At 45.6% G+C, this 23,835-nt stretch overlaps 1 pseudogene; it reads left to right on the top strand.

The window, feature by feature from the left end:
- Positions 1 to 21,159: 21,159 nt before the first annotated feature.
- Positions 21,160 to 21,277, top strand: LOC126185596 (5S ribosomal RNA; annotated as a pseudogene).
- The last annotated feature ends 2,558 nt before the right edge of the window (positions 21,278 to 23,835 follow it).

Here is a 23,835-nt window from a genome sequence, read left to right as displayed (position 1 = left end):
ACATATTACGCTCCTGTTGCATTTTTGGTGTTGTTCTTCTTCTTATAAATGCAAATTTGCGGTTTTTTCCCACATTTCACAGCACTATGCAGTGAACACTATTTTCGATGCAGTGTTATCTTTGGCAAAAACATTTGACAGTCGGCAACAGAAACCAAAATATTGCATCGAAACAAGTGTTCAGTGCATAGTGCTGTGAAATGTGGGGAAAAAACCGCAAATTGGCATTTATAAGAAGCAGAACAACACCAAAAATGCAACAGGAGTGTAATATGTAAGAAATCGTCCATGTAACCAGTATGTACAGTTCAAAACGTTACTACTTAATAGGAAACACCAACCACCAGAACTGTTTATAACCTATAGGTACAGTGACTAAAATGTAAATTAAATAGCAAACAGACGTACATATTCCAGGCCACTGATGATGCCTTGCAGAAAATAAAGGCGAAACGCGTATGGCACTAAAATTGTGTTTTATTCAGTTGCACTCAGACGGTCCATAAGTAAAAATTATCAATATACCGTAATGTTGAATAATGTTTATACAAGAAAAGACATCTCAAATAAACAGAACGTGGTCCTACGATATTACATTAAAATACAGACAGAAAATACCCTTATTAAATGTAGTAAAACTAAGTTGAGAGCGATATGAGAATGGTAGCAAAATCCCCAAACTAAATAGTCATCAAAGACTCGCAAAAATTGTGTCTATTTCATTAACACAATACATGAAAGATTGACCAGCTCAACATAGTTGGGAGTTCAACATGATAATTCACAAATTAACACACGCGATACGAAGAATAGTAAGTCATACTCTGTCTGTTCTCAGTTTTGTAAATCAAGCGCCAAAAGTTAGAGTCCTACACTGGGGCACATTCAAACCTCTAGAAATACAATCCCATTCAGAAGTTGGCAGGCGCTCACCTCCCAGAATTGATCATCTCCACAACCTAATACCACTCGTTACCACAGACAGGTCTGCCTCCCTCCAAAAGTTGCGTGAAAGTGTCAGAATCGCTCCCCTGAGCTCTTCACTCGAAAAGACCCAGTCTCCACTTGACTCCAGTAATGTTCCGCTACTCGCTGAATTTCCATTGGCTGAAGGTCAACAACACCAAATATACATCGTTCTTATGTGCTACAGACATCATTTGATTCAACATGACAACTTCCCAGACTTAAGTAATATATTACTACAAATATTAAGTAAAGAAATGTTACAAATATTCGGTCACACTCAAATCATTCACAATAATTATAAATAAAGGCTTTTCGAAAACAAATAAGCTAATATTATTGCGCAAAATACACTCCCTTTAAATGACAACGATTTTGTCGTTAAATTTTGTTTAAACAGTTATTTATGCCTTCGTGACAGAACCGTGTTTTGGTTCTCTTTTAAACTGCCATGTCCCCTAACACGTGCGATTGACCACATTTCGATTAGAACGGTTTTTTAATAGCACTTGAACTCAACATTTAAATAGTTCCTGACAAAACAGTAAAGTGTTCATTAAACAAAAACACAAGTATGATGTGGTGTCGCCGCCAGACACCACACTTGCTAGGTGGTAGCCTTTAAATCGGCCGCGGTCCGTTAGTATACGTCGGACCCGCGTGTCGCCACTATCAGTGATTGCAGACCGAGTGCCGCCACACGGCAGGTCTAGAGAGACTTCCTAGCACTCGCTCCAGTTGTACAGCCGACCTTGCTAGCGATGGTTCACTGACAAATTACGCTCTCATTTGCAGAGACGATAGTTAGGATAGCATTCAGCTAAGTCATTTCCTACGACCTAGCAAGGCTCCATTACCAGTTACGATTGATGCTGTAAAACATGTACCTTCAAGATCGATGTTCACCAATTATGGATTAAAGTATTCCAGCAGCTACGTACGTTTTTTGCTAGTCTCATTTCCTTGACCTGTTCCAGACCTCACGCCAGCCTGCGTGAGCTAAAACGCGTGCCTTTCGGCTTCCTCTCATAGTGGGTTGGCTCTCTTGCCAATCCACAACATATGACAAAGTGTGAGGCACTGATGCTGTGTTCATTTCCTGTGTAAATGTGGAGAAAACGAATTTTCTGAGAAACGTTTGCGTGATGAGTAAGATATAAAAGACACGATAAATCAAGAAATAAAATAGATACGGATATGTAGCTTTCCGAGATAATAGTTATAGCGCAGTGCTATCAATTGAGATAGACGGCCTTTATGACCCAGCGGTTCTAGGCGTTTGAGTCCGGAACCGCGCTGCTGCTACGGTCGCAGATTCGAATCCTGCTTCGGGCATGGATGTTTGTGATTGTTTTTAAGTTAGTTAGGTTTAAGTAGTTCTAAGTCTATGGGACTGATGGCCTCAGATGTGAAGTCCCATAGTGCTTAAAACCATTTGAACCATTTTTATCAGTTGAGATATCGTTCGTTGAAATCGCATGAAACGTTTAAAAATTGTTAATTCTGAGGTTCGTTAAGTAAGTATTTATTCACTGTGAAGTACGAACTTTTGTAGTTTTAAACATATTGAGATATTATTGTGTCACTGGTTCAAATGGCTCTGAGCACTATCGGACTTAACATCTGAGGTCATTAGTCCCCTAGAACTTGGAACTACGTAAACCTATCTAACCAAAGGACATCACACACATCCGTGCCCGAGGCAGGATTAGAAACTGCGACCGCAGCAGTCGCGCTGTTCCGAACTGAAGCGCCTAGAACCGCTCGGCCACAACGGCCGGCTTGTGTCACTGCATGTGCATCATTTTCTTTGAAATCGCCAATGTACTTAAGATTTGCATTAGTATCTGATGTAAGTTATTGTCGAATCTCAAAGAACTGTAAATGGCCATTTTTCAGTTCTTCTCAAAGCCCGACACTGTTGGGAGCATAGCTGGCCCTCCTAAGCAATCGACACGTCGTCCAAACTGGATTTTCTCCACTTTCGGTGGAGCCTCGGTGCCCGCACCTGGGCTCGCCGGCAGTGGTCGCTGCCTCTGTACCGGCTGCGGCACTTCGACGACTCCTGGGATATCCGTCAGCGTTCAGCTGTACAAGCAAATTCATCTCTTCTCAATAATGGGCAGCCGGATTTGCTCGCCTAAATATGAGTAACATTACAATGTTCTTCAAACCATTCGCGAACAGTTGTGGCCCAGTGACAGGACGCATTGTCATCCATAAAAATTCCTTAGTTGTCTGGGAACAGCCGGCCGGAGTGGCCGTGCGGTTATAGGCGCTACAGTCTGCAACCGCGTGACCGCTACGGTCGCAGGTTCGAATCCTGCCTCGGGCATGGATGTGTGTGATGTCCTTAGGTTAGTTAGGATTAAGTAGCTCTAAGTTCTAGGGGACTGATGACCACAGTAGTTAAGTCCCATAGTGCTCAGAGCCATTTGAACCATTTTGTCTGGGAAGTTGAGGTACATGAACGGCTGCAAACGGTCTCCCAGTAGCTGACCATAACCATTTCTAGTCAGTGATCGATTAAGTTGGACCAGAGGAGCCAGTCCATTCCACGTAAACACAGCCCACACCATTATGGAACCACCACCAGCTTGCACAGTACTTGCCCATTGAAGGGGTGAAAATGTACTCTGAAATATGGGAATAATCTCGTCAGGACTATCATAATAGGTTGACTTATATCAACGTCTGTATGGAGCTAGGGGTATTCATTTCATTGTAATTTCATTCAAACTCGCTGCATGGTCACCGATGGTATCTGTTCTTTCGGACATGTCCGAAACAACAGATACCATCTTCATATATATAAATATTCTATTACCTAATGATTCGATAAGGTGTCATGATATCGTTCGATGTGCCGCCAAGGTAGTGTTATAGGCCCTTTGCTGTTCCTTACGTACATATAAACGATTTGGGAGACAATCTGAGCAGCCGTCTTCGGTTGTTTGCAGATGACGCTGTCGTTTATCGACTAATAAAGTCATCAGAAGAATTAAAAAAACTGCGAAACGATTTAGAAGAAATATCGGAATTGTGCGAAAAGTGGCAGTTGACCCTAAATAACGAAAAGTGTGAGGTCATCCACATGAGTGCTAAAAGGAACTCGTTAAACTTCGGTTACACGATAAATCAGTCTACTATCAAAGCCGTAAATTCAACTAAATACCTGGGTATTACAATTAAGAAAATCTTAAATCGGAAGGAACACATAGAAAATGTTGTGGGGAAGGCTAATCAAAGACTGTGTTTTATTGGCAGGACACTTAGAAAATGTAACAGACCGACTAAGGAGGCTGCCTACACTACGCTTGTCCGTCCTCTTTTAGAATACTGCAGCGCGGTTTGGGATCCTTACCAGATGGGACTGACGGAGTACATCGAAAAAGTTCAACGAAAGGCAGCACGTTTTGTATTATCGCGAAATGTGGGAGAGAGTGTCACAGAAATGATACAGGACTTGGGCTGGAAATCATTAAAAGAAAGGAGTTTTTCGTTGCGACGGAATCTTCTCACGAAATTCCAATCACCAACTTTCTCCTCCGAATGCGAAAAGATTTTGTTGACACCGACCTACATAGGGAGGAAAGATCACCACGATAAAATAAGGGAAATCAGGACTTGAGCGGGAAGATATAGGTGTTCATTCTTTTCGCGCGCTATACGAGATTGGGATAATAGAGAATTGTAAACGTGGTTCAATGAACCCCCTGCCAGGCACTTAAATGTGATTTGCAGAGTATCCATGTAGATGTAGAACGTTTTGTGAGGGTTTTGCTATGAAACCGAATCAGAGCAGAAATGATATACATAAACGCCACTGTTAATCCATTTTGTGCTTCTGTTCCAGAGATGGCGGTTTTGCTCGAATGTGGCCATTCAACACTTGAAATAGCGCTATGCACCAAATGATTTACTCCCTAGCGAGAGCCTTTCCACCAGAATAAATAAACCTCCTGTTAACAATAAGAGTGTGAAATAAATTCTGTTACCTGAGCCAGTTCATTGTAACCAACACCTTGTTGTACTTCTGCCACAAATTACAAAGTAGCACATATTTCAATAGTTCACAGATAAATTGATTCAATTTTCACTTCTATTGCTACCAACCACAATTAGTTCCATTTGTCATGCCATGCCACTTCACCAGCATTGTCTGTCTGGAAATCAGCGAAAATATTTCTTCTAGTGCTAACTGAACTTCCTCCTTCGGTTATGGGATTTCACTATCCTAATCGCATAGCATGCTTTTCAAATCCCCGTGCATTTTCCAGCCACCTTTCTTCTTTGGATATTAGCGTGTGCAAGAATTCCCACACCGATTTACAAACATTCTATTTTACACAGTATTGTGTGGCCGGTTCTGTATTGTTAATGCAGATCAGAGTGCAGGAGATACCTGGAAAAGAAGAACAGTCAACGTTAACGCTGTTGTATTACTGTTAAACAATTGTACATTTATTCGGAAACAAAGAATTTCCACTCAACTTCTCTTAAATCTACACTCCTGGAAATGGAAAAAAGAACACATTGACACCGGTGTGTCAGACCCACCATACTTGCTCCGGACACTGCGAGAGGGCTGTACAAGCAATGATCACACGCACGGCACAGCGGACACACCAAGAACCGCGGTGTTGGCCGTCGAATGGCGCTAGCTGCGCAGCATTTGTGCACCGCCGCCGTCAGTGTCAGCCAGTTTGCCTTGGCATACGGAGCTCCATCCCAGTCTTTAACACTGGTAGCATGCCGCGACAGCGTGGACGTGAACCGTATGTGCAGTTGACGGACTTTGAACGAGGGCGTATAGTGGGCATGCGGGAGGCCGGGTGGACGTACCGCCGAATTCTCAACACGTGGGACGTGAGGTCTCCACAGTACATCGATGTTGTCGCCAGTGGTCGGCGGAAGGTGCACGTGCCCGTCGACCTGGGACCGGACCGCAGCGACGCACGGATGCACGCCAAGACCGTAGGATCCTACGCAGTGCCGTAGGGGACCGCATCGCCACTTCCCAGCAAATTAGGGACACTGTTGCTCCTGGGGTATCGGCGAGGACCATTCGCAACCGTCTCCATGAAGCTGGGCTACGGTCCCGCACACCGTTAGGCCGTCTTCCGCTCACGCCCCAACATCGTGCAGCCCGCCTCCAGTGGTGTCGCGACAGGCGTGAATGGAGGGACGAATGGAGACGTGTCGTCTTCAGCGATGAGAGTCGCTTCTGCCTTGGTGCCAATGATGGTCGTATGCATGTTTGGCGCCGTGCAGGTGAGCGCCACAATCAGGACTGCATACGACCGAGGCACACAGGGCCAACACCCGGCATCATGGTGTGGGGAGCGATCTCCTACACTGGCCGTACACCACTGGTGATCGTCGAGGGGACACTGAATAGTGCACGGTACATCCAAACCGTCATCGAACCCATCGTTCTACCATTCCTAGACCGGCAAGGGAACTTGATGTTCCGACAGGACAATGCACGTCCGCATGTATCCCGTGCCACCCAACGTGCTCTAGAAGGTGTAAGTCAGCTACCCTGGCCAGCAAGATCTCCGGATCTGTCCCCCATTGAGCATGTTTGGGACTGGATGAAGCGTCGTCTCACGCGGTCTGCACGTCCAGCACGAACGCTGGTCCAACTGAGGCGCCAGGTGGAAATGGCATGGCAAGCCGTTCCACAGGACTACATCCAGCATCCCTACGATCGTCTCCATGGGAGAATAGCAGCCTGCATTGCTGCGAAAGGTGGATATACACTGTACTAGTGCCGACATTGTGCATGCTCTGTTGCCTGTGTCTATGTGCCTGTGGTTCTGTCAGTGTGATCATGTGATGTATCTGACCCCAGGAATGTGTCAATAAAGTTTCCCCCTCGTGGGACAATGAATTCACGGTGTTCTTATTTCAATTCCCAGGAGTGTATAAACGCTGTCACTAAAGCTCATATTAGCAGTCGTGAACTTATCATTGGGAGAGACCAAGAGCTCCTGTTGCGTTTCTTTGTATATCCATAAACGAAATAACCAAACACTGATCGGTTTCTTTTGCCTACGTGCATGCTGGTTGGCTTTGAAAATAATACTGCTGCGCGATTAACGCTACAGTGCCGCCGTGTGTGCACTGAGACGATTTCTGAGCTCACTATCTCGTTGCGAACACACATGGTTGTTGATCGTGAGCATCGAGGTTAAACGCTTTAAGTTAACGCGACTTCAAACCCTGACTGACAGTAAAAATTTATTCCCGAAGGAAACGACACCTACGTGAGAAGCCGTGCCATTGGGCATTATAAGCGGAATGTTCCGCGCCATCGTCATGGACACTGCTGGATCCCAGAAGACACTTGACCACCAATGTGTTTGTTATGGAAAGTCATAGTGGACACCGCGGTTAGCTGTTGTGCATCCGGCATAGTTGTGCGAGAGGAGCACACCTCATATTGACGGTCTTTATGCCAACGGTGGAAGGACTTCATAGACGGTAAAGGTATAGCACAACAAATGGCTGCTTTTCTGGTGTATCTTGTAAGGCATCACTACTTCACGTTTCACACCGTCAGGACTGCTGGACAGGCTTCTACATCCCATCTACATCTACGGACGTACTCCGCAAGCGGCTGTATGGTGAGAGGCGGAAGATACCCTGTACCAGTACAAGTCATTTCCTTTCCTGTTCCACTCGCAATTAGAGCGAATGAAAAAAGACTATCTAGACACACTTATACGTGCTATAATCTCTCTAATCTTATCTTCGTGGTCCTTATGCGAAATGTACGTTGGCGGTAGTACAATCGTCTGGTAGTCAGCCTCAACTGCCGGTTCTCTAATTTTTCTGAATAGCGCTCCTCGAAAACAACGTCACTTGCCTCCAGAAATTCCCGTCCGAGTTCCCGCAGCAACTGTTACTTCTACATCTACATTTATACTCCGCAATCCACCCAACGGTGTGTGGCGGAGGGCACTTTACGTGCCACTGTCATTACCTCCCTTTCCTGTTACAGTTGCGTATGGTTCGCGGGAAGAACGACTGCCGGAAAGCCTCCGTGCGCGCTCGAATCTCTCTAATTTTACGTTCGTGATCTCCTCGGGAGGTATAAGTGGGGGAAAGCAATATATTCGATACCTCATCCAGAAACGCACCCTCTCGAAACCTGGACAGCAAGCTACACCGCGATGCAGAGCGCCTCTCTTGCAGTCTGCCACTTGAGTTTGCTAAACATCTCCGTAACGCTATCACGCTTACCAAATAACCCTGTGACGAAACGCGCCGCTCTTCTTTGGATCTTCTCTATCTCTTCCGTCAACCCGATCTGGTACGGATCCCACACTGATGAGCAATACTCAAGTATAGGCCGAACGAGTGTTTTGTAAGCCACCTCCTGTGTTGATGGACTATATTTTCTAAGGAGTCTCCCAATGAATTTCAACCTGGCACACGCCTTACCAACAATTAATTATATATGATCAATCCACTTCAAATCGTTCAGTACGCATACTCCCAGATATTTTACAGAAGTAACTGCTACCAGTGTTTGTTCCGCTATCATATAATCATACAATAAAGGATCCTTCTTTCTATGTATTCGCAATACATGACATTTGTCTATGTTAAGGGTCAGTTGCCACTCCCTGCACCAAGTGCCTATCCGCTGCAGATCTTCCTGCATTTCGCTGCAATTTTCTAATGCTGCAACTTCTCTGTATACTACAGCATCATCCGCGAAAAGCCCCATGGAACTTCCGACACTATCTACTAGGTCATTTATATATATATTGTGAAAAGCAATGGTCCCACAATACTCCCCTGTGGCACGCCAGAGGTTACTTTAACGTCTGTAGACGTCTCTCCATTGAGAACAACATGCTGTGTTCTGTTTGCTAAAAACTCTTCAATCCATCCACACAGCTGGTCTGATATTCCGGAGGCTCTTACTTTGTTTATCAGGCGACAGTGCGGAACTGTATCGAACGCCTTCCGGAAGTCATGGAGAATAGCGTCTACCTGGGAGCCTGTATCTATTATTTTCTGGGTCTCAGGAACAAATAAATCGAGTTGGACCTCACACGATCGCTGTTTCCGGATTCCATGCTGATTCCTACAGAGTAGATTCTGGGTTTCCAGAAACGACATGATAAGCGAGCAAAAAATGTGTTCTAAAATTCTACAACATATCTATGTCAGAGATATAGGCCTATAGTTTTGCGCATCTGCTCGACTACCCTTCTTGAAAACTGGAACTACCTGTGCTCTTTTCCAATCATTTGGAACCTTCCGTTCCTCTAGAGACTTGCGGTACACGGCTGTTAGAAGGGGGCAAGTTCTTTCGCATTCTATGTGTAGAATCGAATTGGTATGCCGTCAGACCCAGTGTACTTTCCTATGTTGAGTGATTTCAGTTGCTTTTCTATTCCTTGGACACTTGTTTCGATGTCAGCCATTTTTTCGTTCGTGCGAGAATTTAGAGAAGGAACTGCAGTGCGGTCTTCCTCTGCGAAACAGCTTTGGAGAAAGGCCTTTAGTATTTCAGCTTTACGCGTGTCATCCTCTGTTTCAACGCCATTATGATCCCACAGTGTCTGGATATGCTGTTTCGAGCCACTTACTGATTTAACCTAAGACCAGAACTTCCTAGGATTTTCTGCCAAATTGGTACATAGAATTTTATTTTCGAATTCACTGAACGCTTCACGCATATCCCTCCTTACGCTAACTTTGACTTCGTTTAGCTTATGTTTGTCTGAGAGGTTTTGGCTGCGTTTAAATTTGCAGTGCAGCTCTCTTTGCTTTCGCAGTAGTTTCCTAACTTTGTTGCACGGTGGGTTTTTCCCATCCCTCACAGTTTTACTCGGCACGTACCTGTCTAAAACGCATTTTACGATTGCCTTGAACTTTTTCCATAAACACTCAAGATTGTCAGTGTCGGAACAGAAATTTTCGTTTTGATCTGTTAGGTAGTCTGACATCTGCTCCTATTACTCTTGCTAAACAGATAAACCTTCCTCCCTTTTTTTTATATTCCTATTTACTTCCATATTCAGGTATGTTGCAACGGCCTTTTGACCACTGATTCCCTGTTTGCGCTTACAGAGTCGAAAAGTTCGGGTCTGTTTGTTACCAGTAGGTCGAAGATGTTATCTCCACGAGTCGGTTCTCTGTTTAATTGCTCGAGGTAATTTTCGGATAGTGCACTCAGAATAATGTCACTCGATGCTCTGTCCCTACCACCCGTCCTTAACATCTGAGTGTCGCAGTCTATATTTGGTAAATTGAAATCTCCACCTAAGACTATAAAATTCTGAGGAAATTAATGTGAAATGTATTCCAGATTTCCTCTCAGTTGTTCTGCCACTAATGGTGCTGAGTCGGGAGGTCGGTAAAAGGAGCCAATTATTAACCTAGCTCGGTTGTTGAGTATAACCTCCACCCATAATAATTCACAGGAACTATCCACATCTATTTGACTAAAGGATAAACTACTACTAACAGCGAGAAACACGCCACCACCGGTTGCATGCAAATTTTCCTTTTTAAACACCGTCTGTGGCTTTGTAAAAATTTCGGCAGAATTTATCTCTGGCTTCAGCCAGCTTTCCGTTCCTATAACTATTTCAGCTTCGGTTCTTTCTATCAGCGCTTGAAGTTTCGGTACTTTACCAACGCAGCTTCGACAGTTTACAATTGCAATACCGATTGCTGCTTGGTCCCCGCATGTCGCCGGCCGGAGCGGCCGTGCGGTTCTAGGCGCTACAGTCTGGAACCGACCGACCGCTCCGGTCGCAGGTTCGAATCCTGCCTCGGGCATGGATGTGTGTGATGTCCTTAGTTTAGTTAGGTTGAATTAGTTCTAATTTCTAGGCGACTGATGACCTCAGAAGTTAAGTCGCATAGTGCTCAGAGCCATTTGAACCATTTTTTTCCCCGCATGTCTTGATTTTGCCCCGCACCCTTTGAGGCTGTTGCCCTTTCTGTACTTGCCCGAGGCCATCTAACCTAGGAATCGCCCAGTCACGCCACACAACCCCTGCTACCCGTGTAACCACCTGCATGTGTGCATGCTGGTTGGCTTTGAAAATAGTACTGCTGTGCGATTAACGCTACAATGCCGCGGTGTGTGCACTGAAACAATTTCTGAGCTCACTATCTCGTTTCGAATACACATGGCTGTTGATCGTGAGCATCGAGGTTAAACGCTTTAAGATAACGCGACTTCAAACCCTGACTGACAGTAAAAATTTATTCCCGAAGAAAACGACACCTACGTGAGAAGCCGTGCCATTGGGCATTATAAGCGGAATGTTCCGCGCCATCGTCATGGACACTGCTGGATCCCAGAAGACACTTGACCACCAATGTGGATGTTATGGAAATCCATAGTGTACATCGCCGTTAGCTGTTGTGCATCCGGCATAGTTGCGCAAGAGGAGCACACCTCGTGTTGATGGCCTCTATGCCAACGGTGGAAGGACTTCATAGACGGCAACTGTATTGCACAGCAAATGGCTGCTTTTCTGGTGTATCTTGTAAGGCATCACTACTTCACGTGTCACAAAGTCACAGGACTGCTCGACAGGGTTCTACATCCCATCTACATCTACATACGTACTCCGCAAGCGACCGTATGGTGAGAGGCGGAAGATACCCTGTACCACTACTAGTCATTTCCTTTCCTGTTCCACTCGCAATTAGAGCGAATGAAAAAAGACTAGACACGCTCATACGAGGTATAAACTCTCTAATCTTATCTTCGTGACCCTTACGCGAAATGTGCGTTGGTGGTAGTACAATCGTCCGGTAGTTAGCCTCAAATGCCGGTTCTCTAAATTTTCTCAACAGCGCTCCCCGAAAAGAACGTCACGTGCCTCCAGAAATTCCCATCTGAGTTCCCGTAGCAATTGTGTAGTACTTGCGACTTGTTGGAGTCTGCCGGTAACAAACCTAGCAGCCTGTCTCTGAATTGCTTCTATGTCTTCCCTTCATCCGAGCTGGTGCCGATCCCAAACATTCGAATAGTACTCAACGGTGGTTCGCACTGTTGTCCTATACGCGTTCTCCTTTACAGATGAACCACATTTCTAAAATTCATTAAACCAAAATCCACCTTTTGCCATCTCTGCAACAATCCTTACGTGCCCAAGAGGTAAAACAGTTAACAGCGTAATGGACTGAACTGAAATTACGAAACTTAATAAGAAGATCACCCCATTCTTGACGCCAAAAATGTAGTGAAACATACGGTTAATGGATTAAGACTTGGAAGAATTTATGTTTATTCTTCTTCTTTTGCTTGTGTCTTGTCCCGCAGATTTGGCAGTGTTACAATCGTATTTGGAATGGTTAATTTAAAGGGGTGGCCGATGCCCTTCCTGTCACCAGCCAATACCAGCCGGGATGGAATCAGTGTACCCCACGCTGTGGCCGAGCGGTTCTAGGCGCTTCAGTCTGGAACCGCGCGACTGCTGCGGTCGCAGGTTCGAATCCTGCCTCAGGCATGGATGTGTGTGATGTCCTTATGTTAATTAGGTTTAAGTATTTCTAAGTTCTAGGGGACTGATGACCTCAGATGTTAAGTCCCATAGTGCTCAGAGCTGTTTGAACCAAGTGTACCCCAGCTGTCTGCGTCTAGTGTAAACCATGAAACAGTGAAACGTCTGCGAGCCGAGTAACGGAGGTGGGATGTGGGGACCAGCCCGGTATTCACCTAGTGGGATGTGGAAAACCGCCCAAAAACCACATCCAGGCTGGCCAGCGCACTGGCCCACGTCGTTAATCCGCCAGGCGGATTCGATCCGGGGCCAGCGCGCCTGCCCGAGTCCAGGATGCAGCGTATTAGCGCTCTCAGCTAACCTGGCGGGTATGTATGTTGATTATTCTTTAGTTAATACAAATTATCAGGGCCGATTTGACTTGGCATACAGAACATAGTAATTGGCCAAGTAGGGATGTGGTGGGGGTGGGGAATTACCTGTATCATCCCACACTCGACAGAGTCAGCTTTGCATAGAGCCACTTGAGGCAGATGCCAGTTTGGGGCGACGTGTCAATCAGCGTTGACAACCAGCAGTTTTCATCTCTCATGTCACGTGACGTTTCGGGTTAACTCTGCTCATCTTCCGAGATGACTGCCCACTGGTCTTAATTCTTCAGGAAATGTGCAGCTAGTGTCTACGTAGTGCCGTTATGTTCATGTTCCCGCCAAATGTTGTCTGCAGTAATTTTCTCATAGAAACAGTGTTAGCATCATACACTCTAAGAGAAAAAAAAGAGAAAAAGCTTCACAAATTGTCAAAGTCAATAACTCGTTGGTCCACCTCTGGCCTTTACGCATCCAGTTATTCGGCTTTCCACTGATTGACAGAGTTGATGGATTTTTCTTAAGATTTATCGTGTCAGATTCTATCCAATTGGAAGGTATATCGACAAAATCTAGAGCTGATTGTAGAACCCTGCCAATAAAGCTCCAGACGTTCTCAATTGGGGAGAGATCCGGCGACACTGCTGGCCAAGGCAGGGTTGGCAAGCACGAAGACAAGGAGTAGTAAGTCTCGTCGTGTGCGGCGGGCGTTATCTTGCTGAAATGTAAGCTTGGGGTGACTTGCCATATAGTGCGACAAAATAGAGCGAAGAATATCGTAGACGTACCGCTGTGCTGTACAGTGCCGCGGATGACAACGAAAGGGGTCCTGCTAGGAAATGAAATGGCAACCAGATCACTATCCTAGTTGTCAGGCCGTGCGACGAGCGATAATACGTTTGGTATTCCACCACTGACCGTGGCGTCTTCTGGCACGGCTTCGGCTTGGAATCTCATTGAGTGAGGCAGAACTTTCTTCAGCGATGAGTGCCACTTCGAACTGAGCCTGATGACTAGCAAAGACGTTTCTGGAGACTCCCCAGACAGCGTCTTTCTTTTGAATAAAGCATCCAATTTTTCTGAAACTGTAGTGATGTGTTTGCCGGTACATGTATATCACATCTACCGATTTGCGTCCCATTTGGATAATTCCTTCACGATGCTTCTCTTTCCTTCTTAGAGTGTACGAGGTGCATTCAAGTTCTAAGGCCTCCGATTTTCTTTCTAATTAACTACTCACCCGAAATCGATGAATCTGGCGTTACTTCTCGACGTAATCGCCCTGCAGACGTACACATTTTTCGCAACGCTGACGCCATGATTCCATGGCAGCGGCGACGGCTTCTTTAGGAGTCTGTTTTGACCACTGGAAAATCGCTGAGGCAATAGCAGAACGGCTGGTGAATGTGCGGCCACGGAGAGTGTCTTTCATTGTTGGAAAAAGCCAAAAGTCACTAGGAGCCAGGTCAGGTGAGTAGGGAGCATGAGGAATCACTTCAAAGTTGTTATCACGAAGAAACTGTTGCGTAACGTTAGCTCGATGTGCGGGTGCGTTGTCTTGGTGAAACAGCACACGCGCAGCCCTTCCCGGACGATTTTGTTGCAGTGCAGGAAGGAATTTGTTCTTCAAAACATTTTCGTAGGCTGCACCTGTTACCGTAGTGCCCTTTGGAACGCAATGGGTAAGGACTACGCCCTCGATGTCCCAGAACATGGACACCATTTTTTCAGCACTGGCGGTTACCCGAAATTTTTTTGGTGGCAGTGAATCTGTGTGCTTCCATTGAGCTGACTGGCGCTTTGTTTCTGGATTGAAAAATGGCATCCACGTCTCATCCATTGTCACAACCGACGAAAAGAAAGTCCCATTCGTGTTGTCGTTGCGCGTCAACATTGCTTGGCAACATGCCACACGGGCAGCCATGTGGTCGTTCGTCAGCATTCGTGGCACCCACCTGGATGACACTTTCCGCATTTTCAGGTCGTGATGCAGGATTGTGTGCACAGAACCCACATAAATGCTAACTCTGGAGGCGATCTGTTCAACAGTCATTCGGCGATCCCCCAAAACAATTCTCTCCACTTTCTCGATCATGTCGTCAGACCGACTTGTGCGAGCCCGAGGTTGGTTCGGTTTGTTGTCAACTTCATCACCACATGTCTCCTTCAACAGTCGATGAATTTCAATTTGTTTCACACCACGCAAATTCAGAAAACGAATGATTGCACGCTGTTCAAGTAAGGAAAACGTCGCCATTTTAAGTATTTAAAACAGTTGTCATTCTCGCCGCTGGCGGTAAAATTCCATCTGCCGTACGGTGCTGCCATCTCTGGGACGTATTGACAGTGAACGCGGCCTCATTTTAAAACAATGCGCATGTTTCTATCTCTTTCCAGTCCGGAGAAAAAAATCGGAGGCCTTAGAACTTGAATGCACCTCGTGTTTTGGGGTAGCGACAGACAATGAAGATACAGTCAGATGCGTAAAGACCCGAGCATCAGACCGCAAGGACTCGTCCATTCAACATGGAGCGAAAATGGATAAGTCACGAAGTACTGATAAACACTGGAATGAAAACAGGGATGTGGCTCGAAGTTCAAAATGGTTCAAATGGCTCTGAGCACTATGGGACTTAACATCTGAGGTCATCAGTCCCCTACAACTTAGAACCACTTAAACCTAACTAACCTAAGGACATCACACACATCCATGCCCGAGGCAGGATTCGAACCTGCGACCGTAGTGGTCGCGCGGTTCCGGACTGAAGCACCTAGAACCGCTCAGCCACCCAGCCGGCTGTGGCTCGAAGTCTGAAGACTGAAGCGATAATGGGCTGCCATGCCATGCTGATTCACTGTCCTGATTCCTCTCGCTCTGCATTGATAACTCAGTGACCACTCAGTAATCACCGGCGTTTTATTGTCCGTTGCCTTAATATCCACTGGTTGGTTGACTATACACTGCCTGAATATCCCAATCATCTCGCCACCGGGATTTCTTGTTTGAATGTTTTGTTTTCTCTCACTCTGTCCTCCAAGCAGGTGAAATTTCTCTTCTACATCGAAATTTGAGGAGAAATTTGCTGGCTGAAATTTCGTGAGAAGATTCCGCCGCAACGAAAAACGCCTTTTTTTAATGATATCCGTCCCAAATCCTTTATCATGTGAGTGACACTCTCGCCCCTACTTCGCTATAATGCAAAACGTTCTGCTCTTCTTTGAATTTTCTCGATGTACTCAGTTAATCCTATTTGCTAAAGATCCCAGACCGCGCAACAATATCCCGAAAGAGGACGGACAAGGGTAGTGTATCTACATCTACATCATATTCTTCAAGCCACCTAGCCAGTCTCTTTACTAGATCTGTTACATTTTCTAAGTGTTCTGCCAATAAAACGCAGTCTTTGGTTTTCCTTTCCCACAACATTTCCTAAGTGTCCTTTCTAATTTAAGTTGTTAGTAATTGTAATTCCCAGGTGTTTAGTAGAATTAAACGCCTTTAGATTTGACTGATATATAGTGTAACCGAAGTTTAACGGATTCCTTTTAGCACTCATGTGGATGACCTCACACTTTTCGTTATTTAGTGTCAATTGGCAATTTTCTCAGCATACGCATATCTTTACTAAATCATTTTGCAATTTGTTTTGATCTCCTGATTACTACTAAACGATAAATGGCAGCATAATCTGGAAATAACCTAAGACGGCTCCTCAGATTGGCTCCTAAACCGTTTGTACAGATAAGGAACAGCAGAGCTCTTGTAACACTGCCTTGTGATGATGATGATGATGGTTGGTTTGTGGGGCGCTCAACAGCGTGGTTATCAGCGCCCATACAATTACCCAATCTTTGCTCAGTCCAATTGCGCCACTTTCCTGGATGATGATGAAATGATGAGAACAACACAAACACCCAGTCATCTCGAGGCAGGTGAAAATCCCTGACCCCGGCGGGAATCGAACCCGGGACCCCGTGCTCGGGAAGCGAGAACGCTACCGCGAGACCACGAGCGGCGGACACTGCCTTGTGGAACGCCAGAAATCACTTCTGTTTTACTCGATGACTTTCCGTCACTTACTACGAACTGTGACCTCTGTGACAGAAAATCAAGAATTCAGTCACATAACTGAGAGGATATTCCATAAGTACGCAATTTCACTACAAGCCGCTTGTGTGGTGCAGCCTTCTACAAATCTAGAAATACAGAATCAATTTGAAATCCCTTGTCAATAGCACTCAGCACTGCGTGAGAGTAAAGAGCTAGTTGTGTTTCACGATAATGATATTTTGTAAATCCGTGTTGACTGTGTGTCAATAGACCGTTCTATTCCAGGTAATTCTTAAAATTTCGAACACAATGTATGTTCCAATATCCTGCTGCACGTTGACGTTTACGATACGGGCCTGTAATTTAGCCTATTACTCCTACTACCTTTCTTGAATATTGGTGTGACCGTTGCAACTTTCCAGTCTTCGGGTACGAACCTTCCGTCTAGCGAGCGGTTGTATATGATTCTTAAGTATGGAGCTATTGTATCAGCATACTCTGAAAGTAACCTAATTGGTGTGCAGTCCAACCCAGAAGTCTTGCTTTTATTAAGTGATTTAAGTTGCTTCACTACTCCGAGGATATCTACTTCTAAGTTACCCATATTTACTTCGTCTTCTTTAGTGAAGGAATTTCGGAAGGTTGTGTTTAGTAACTCTGCTTTAGCAGCACTGTCGGCAATAGTATTTCCATTGCTATCACGCAGAGAAGGCATCGATTGTGTCTTGCAACTAGCATATTTTACATTCAACCAGAAACACTCTGGATTTCCAGCTACGTTACGAGACAAAGTATCGTTTAGAAACTACTATAATCATCTCGCGTTGACGTCCGTTCTAAATTTCGAGCTGCTGTAAAAGATCGCCGATCTTGGATATTTTGCGTTGTTTTACATTTTGCTTTGTCATACTCAGGCTAAATTTGCAATCCCACCCAGTGGCTGACATGTTTCGCAAGCACGCTAACAAGGCTTTGTGCAGAATGAGAATTTCTGATCTTGTGGCGGCTGGCATGTAAGTGGGGAACTTCCGTTTTATTCTCACGTATTCTATGTTGTGGCAGTTTCCAGTGCTGGTTGCAATCTCCTCAGCGAATTATTTCAAGTGTTTTCTGCGTTCCAGAGTAATCGAGAAAACCATCATACAACACCAAGCCTGAATGAAATTTTCAATCTTCAGCGGGGTATGTGCTGATAGGAAATTTCCTGGTAGATTAAAACTGTGAGGCGGACTGAGACTCAAACTCTGTGCCTTTGCCTTTCGTGGGCAGGTCACTGTTGGGGCAATGGGACTTCGACGCAAATTTTGATATCAATTTGTAATCAAATTAGTTATTAAAATTAATCCCTCCACCTCCTGATGACGTTATGGGTTTTCCACAGCCAGAACGTGGGTGCCAACTTCCTCTCCCACTCGTCCCCCTCCTCTACCCGCCCTATTGGTGGGAAATTCAAAAAGTGTTGGGAATTTCATAAATGTTTGGAATTTCTTTGTCCCAAGACTTTGCTGACGTCCCCCCCACCGTGGAATTGACAGGAAATTCAAAATGGGGGTGCCCTATCTGGGACTCGAACCCCTGTCCTTCTGGACGGAAAGCCCAAATGCACTAGAGATGGGTCGTTCGCGAACTAACGGGTCCAAAGGAGCGGTTCATCAAGATGGACGGAACGAGCGAGGAACGAATTCAAAGGAACGGTCTTTCATAGTTCACTTCGGTCGCGTCTTTCTACTTATAGTTTCCGGCAAGGGCACAGTCGGTCTCGTTCCCGCAGCGGCACGTCGGCCGGTCTCGTTCCAGCCTCGGTCTCGGTCACGTTCCCGTTCCTGTCTCGGTCTCGCTCGGGCGGACTCGTCCTTCTTCGGGTGGCCACTCGTCGCATTTCCAATGCCGACTGCTCATAGTTCAGTATCGAGTTGTTGTTCGTTTCGTTCGCTGCGCACGCCCATTCTAGATCTGTTCCAAACTTTTTTTTGGTACTCTGAACTTCTGGTTCTTTTCGTATTCTATTCAGCGTCCATGACCGGTAATTAAAATGTATTTCATAATTACGTAAATTACATAAAATTTACGTGGTATGTAATACATATTTTCAGGTAACAAAACGGCATATTAGCATACTTCACTATTTCGATAAACAGCACAAGAAATACTTGTAAAAAGGCAAGATATTTTTGTTGTTGGACATGCAAAGGAAGTCGGCAGAGCACACACGAGTGGCCATTTAACGTCTTTTTGATCCACGGTGAAAGAGCATGTTCATTCTTATGAAAAGCAGACCGACTTACAACCGAATGAAGCCCGCGCTCCATAATCGAGTGTCTGGTGTCACATTTTGTAAAGAGAATATGATAACTTCTAGAATATTATTTCTGTGGTACAGGGTGACGCACGAAAAATCGGCCCCGAGTACTAGACTGCTCACTGTTGCCCACCAATCGTCATCTGTTGTTTCGAAGTAGTTGTTTGCATTAGCTTATTTGTTGTTTCTGCACTGCCTAATTATTACATGTTTATCTATTCTGCTCGTAGCGGTGAACAAACCGTGCGTAATTGGCGAGCAGTCTGCACTTGGGGCCGGTTTTTCGTGCGCCACCTTATGTTATTGCACAGCGATCACCCACATAGCGCTACAGTTGGCTAAACGAGAGGTTTTGCAGAATCATGCAAATTGCAAGTGTGTGAGACTTCTGTTATGAATAAAAACTTCGTACTCCAGCGGCGGGGTAAGTGCCTCCTATTGGCGCGTTCCATCTTCAGTCCCTAAGCTATTAATTTTCAGTTTTCATAAGAACCGTATATCAAGCACAAATGAACGGTGAACGAGTAAAAATGAACGGTTCCCACAAAAGAGCGATCACCATTGAACTAGTTCCCAAGGATGAACGAGTTTGCGTACTTCTAAAATGCAGCCCCTACACAGACAGACTGTCCACATGCAGGAGAGGAAGGTTAGGTTACTGCGCTTTATTTGAGTGGGGAACGGAAGTAAAGATCGGTCCTAATTATGCAAACAATCATAAATTTTGGGCCTAATTACACATCTTTATGCATAACGCCACTCAAGGAGTGCCTAAATTCGCAATACCACCCAAAAATTAAAGATGTCATACAACTGGTGTTATCATGATGGGAAAAAAATACAACACTCGATGTACTCAAAATAAACCCTACATACGATGAGGTCTTGACCTACAAGTCAAAATAAATCTCTCTGCTCCACTTGTGAACCGGCGGGAAAAAGACTGGAGTGGAAGGTACTATATTTTTGGCGTGAAACGTGTTGAAGTGACGAGATGTTGGTGTTGGACAGAGAGGAATTTAATAAGTGTATTACATGTTAAAATATATCTGAGGACTGTATTTATCACTGTCTAATGTCGGAGTTCACTACAGACGCCTCCCGCAGCATTGATCGACATTCATCCTGCAGCCCTGGTGTTTGAATTACATATAAACGTTGCTCTTTTTATTTCTTGACAACTTCAACCTATTCCACTTCCCCTAAGAGGCCACCTTGGAATAGCTGCAGAGTATGCTGTACACTGATAGATAGTAAGGAGGTATAGGGCAGCAGACCATCACTGAAGTGTTAGAAAAGCCAATACACGCTAACACAATGGGAAATGGTACACTGTTCTAATTACACATAGACATTGTCGTGAAAAAACCAGCACACTTAATGCTTCACATGAACTGGGAATAGAGAAAAATCATTGTAATAACACAACTGCCGCAAAAACTGACCCCCGAAAGATCACTCCAGGAGAGAGGGGCGGCAGCTGTGTGTGTGTTTTCTTCAATGTGCAGTCAAAAAGTAACCAGCTTAGAGCCAGTCTTACCTCCCTTCCGTCCGCCACCGACAGCGCGACAGAATGTGAATCCTAAGGGCACGGGTTAGATTCCCGGCTGAGTCGAAGATTTTCTCCGCTCAGGGACTGGGTGTTGTGTTGTTCTTATCATCATCATTTCATCCTCATCGACGCGCAACTCGCCAAACATGCGTCAAATCGAAAGACTTGCACCCGACCAACGGTCTACCCGACGGGAGGTCCTAATCACACGACATTTACATTTACTGCTCCCTTGCTACTACCCATCATCCCTCCCTCTCCTCACCTTAGGGATGGATCCATGCTATCCTGATCGCGTGTTGTTTGTCTAAAAGTGCGGCTGCTGCGGCACTGCCCCTGCCATGACCGACTGCTTCGACTAGCGGCCCCCGTTCTGCGGGAAACATTTTCGGTGTAATAGTTGTGATTAACGTCAGTGCATCGGTTATAAGGGCAACGGCCTTGCCGCAGTGGATACACCGGTTCCCGTGAGATCACCGAAGTTAAGCGCTGTCGGGCGTGGTCGGCACTTGGATGGGTGACCATCCAGGCCGCCATGCGCTGTTGCCATTTTTCGGAGTGCACTCAGCCTCGTGATGCCAATTGAGGAGCTACTCGACCGAATAGTAGCAGCTTCGGTCAAGAATACCATTATAACGACCGGGAGAGCGGTGTGCTGACCCCACGCCCCTCCAAACCGCATCCTTCATTGAGGATGACACGGCGGTCGGATGGTCCCGGTAAGCCACTCGTGGCCTGAAGACGGAGAGTGCACCGCTTATAAGCGGTTATCTATTTAAAAAAAAACAACACAATTGCGATGACAATAAAAAGCAGTCTTGTTTCAAATGTTCAAATGTGTGTGAAACCTTATGGGACTTAACTGCTAAGGTCATCAGCCCCTAGGCTTACACACTACTTAACCTAAATTATCCTAAGGACCAACACACACACCCATGCCCGAGGGAGGACTCGAACCTCCGCCGGGAACAGCCGCACAGTCCATGACTGCAGTCTTGTTTCTACGAAAACAGGCGCATTCCATTTTCTTTTAATATTGCGAACAAAATCGGCGTAGTTTGAGAGCATTCCTTGTGTTCAAATTATAAACTGTTACGCACGAGGGCATTACATTCCTTTCAGATGACTGAATTACCAATTTAGAACGGCATCTATACAGTCGTTCTTTTACGTTCAGGGTACAATTCACATCTCGCTCTCTCGCTCTCTCGCTCTCTCGCTCTCTCGCTCTCTCGCTCCCCACCGCCAATTATTTTTGTGACATCCAACGATATGAAAAAGAATGACTACAGCACTGCCGCCAAATACAGATGACCAAATTGCAGAGGTCGGAGCTCCATAGCGATACATCTGACACGTATATTAACTTATCTCACACCTCCTATACATGTCGACCCTGCGAAATAACCATCACTACAGAATTTCCTCGTTATTGCGAAACTTTCATCAGAGTAAAGAACAACCGAAAATTTAAACACTAAAGAAAAAAAAAGTACAGTCTAACGAAACATCAACACACATAAAAAAAGTTTTGCATCACATCGGTTCCCAGAGTTCCGGAACCTGTACAGAAAATTGGAATAAAGATCAACGCAAACATCAATTCCGCCCTTTCGATTGCTCATGAAAACAACACATTGCATGTTGTACCACCCTACAGCGAGACCTTCAGAGATGGTGGTCCAGTTTGCTGTACACACCAGTACCTCTAATACAAAGTAGCACATCCTGTTGCATTGATGCATGTCAGTATTGGTCGTGGCATGCTACCCACAAGTTCATCAAGGTACTGTTGGTCCAGATTGTCCCACTCCTCAACGGCGATTCGGCGTAGATCCCTCAGACTGGTTGGTGGGTCACGTCGCCCATAAACAGCCCCTTTCAACCTATCCCAGGCATGTTCGATAGGGTTCATGTGTGGAGAACATGCTGGCCACTGTAGTCGAGCGATGTCGTTATCCTGAAGGAAGTCATTCAGAAGATGTTCACCATGGGGGTGCGAATTGTTGTCCTTGAAGACGAGTGCCTGGCCAATATACTGCCGATATGGTTGCACTATCGGTCGGAGGATGACATTCATGTATTGTACAACCGTTACGACGTCTTCCATGACCACCAGCGGCGTGCATCGGTCCCACATAATGCCACCCCAAAACAGCAGGGAACCTCCACCTTGCTGCACTCGCTGGACACTGTGTCCAAGGCGTTCAGCCTGACCAGGTTGCCTCCAAACACGTCTCCGACGATTGTCTGGTTGAAGGCATATGCGACACTCACCGGTGAAGAGAACGTGTTGCCAATCCTGAGCGGTCCATTCGGCATGTTGTTGGGCCCATCTGCACCGCGCTGCATGGTGTTGCAAAGATGGACCTTGTGAACGTCGGGAGTGAAGTTGCGCGTCATGCAGCCTACAGCACACAGTCTGAGTCGTAACACGACGTCCTGTGGCTTCACGAAAAGCATTCAACATAGTGGCGTTGCTGTCAGGGTTCCTCCGAGCTATAATCCGTAGGTAACAGTCATCCACTGCAGTAGTAACCCTTGGGTGGCCTGAGCGAAGCATGTCATCGACAGTTCCTGTCTCTCTCTCTCTCTCTCTATCTCCTCCATGTCCGAACAACATCACTTTGGTTCACTCAGAGACGCATGGACACTTCCCTAGTTGAGAGCCCTTCCTGGCACAAAGTAACACTGCGGACGTGACCGAACCGCGGTATTGACCGTCTAGGCATGGTTGAACTGCAGACAGCACGAGCTGTGTACCTCCTTCCTGGTGGAATGACTGGAACTGATCGGCTGTAGGACCTCCTCCGTCTAATAGGTGTTGCTCATGCATGGTTGTTTTCATCTTTGGGCGGGTTTAGTGACATCTCTGAACAATAAAAGGGACTGTGTCTGTGATACAATATCCACAGTGAACGTCTATCTTCAGGAGTTCTGGGAACCGAGGTGATGCAAAACCTTATAATACCATACTTGCGAAATTCGGTGTTACACTCAAATTCGGTTAACTGGTTAACTATAAATGTCACTAGCAAATAAATTTATTACCAGAGTGTAGTTAATATTTCAGTTGCTTAAATAGATGGCTGCAAGATACAGTGTCT

This window comes from Schistocerca cancellata, chromosome 4 (assembly GCF_023864275.1).
Source record: "Schistocerca cancellata isolate TAMUIC-IGC-003103 chromosome 4, iqSchCanc2.1, whole genome shotgun sequence".
NCBI classification, from domain to species: domain Eukaryota; kingdom Metazoa; phylum Arthropoda; class Insecta; order Orthoptera; family Acrididae; genus Schistocerca; species Schistocerca cancellata.
The sequence above is the reverse complement of the archived record's forward strand: the minus strand, read 5'-3'. Positions and strand labels throughout refer to the sequence as shown.